The sequence below is a fragment of the Dendropsophus ebraccatus genome, chromosome 13, assembly GCF_027789765.1.
Source record: "Dendropsophus ebraccatus isolate aDenEbr1 chromosome 13, aDenEbr1.pat, whole genome shotgun sequence".
Lineage (NCBI taxonomy): Eukaryota > Metazoa > Chordata > Amphibia > Anura > Hylidae > Dendropsophus > Dendropsophus ebraccatus.
In genome coordinates, this window is record NC_091466.1 from 56288926 (window position 1) to 56289718 (window position 793).

The window sequence follows — 793 nt, forward strand, 5'->3', positions numbered from 1 at the left end:
TAACCATTGTAGGGATGTAAGTGGAGTGCCCTATACCACTGTGACAGAAACTCAACACGGTATCTCAGTATGTGCAGTGTCCGATGTGTGGGTCCTATTTGTTGAAGTCTAAAATGTGCTTTGTGCACGTCTGCACAGCAGGTTTCTCTGGTACACCATGATCATCATAGGCCAGAACTCTCTCAAACAAAGCATTTCTGCTCATGGCAACCAGAGTGCAAATATAATTTTTTAAAAAGTTTGGTTTTGATAGGCGGGGGTCTCAGTGCCTGGACCCCAACTGATCACAACTGATCATAACTTTCTTAAAGTTTTTTTATATTTGCACCGTGACATTGGTTGCTCTGGGTAACAGGGCCATTAAACAAGTCCCTTTAGCAACCAATCATATCACAGCAATTTGTTTTTTTCACCCATGTCAGTGTACCCTGCCGAGCTGCATTATATCTTCATGCACAAACAAGCTTTTGGGGCGGGTTCAGACTACGGAATTCTTGCGGATAAATTCTGCGGAATTCCGGCGGATAAATTCTGCGGAATTCCACCACTTGAACTCGCTCGCGGCCGCGCGCCTTTCCGCCAGCCCCATAGACACCATTCTATGGGCCGGCTGATTCCGCTATCCGCCGAAAGAATTGACGTGTCAGACGGCCCACAGAATGGTGTCTATGGAACCGGTGGAAAGGCGCACGGCCGTGACCGTGTACAGGCAACGGTATTCCGCAGAATTTATCCCCGAGAATTCCGTAGTCTGAACCCATCCTTATAGTCCGAGTAAACACCCAACTGTCAG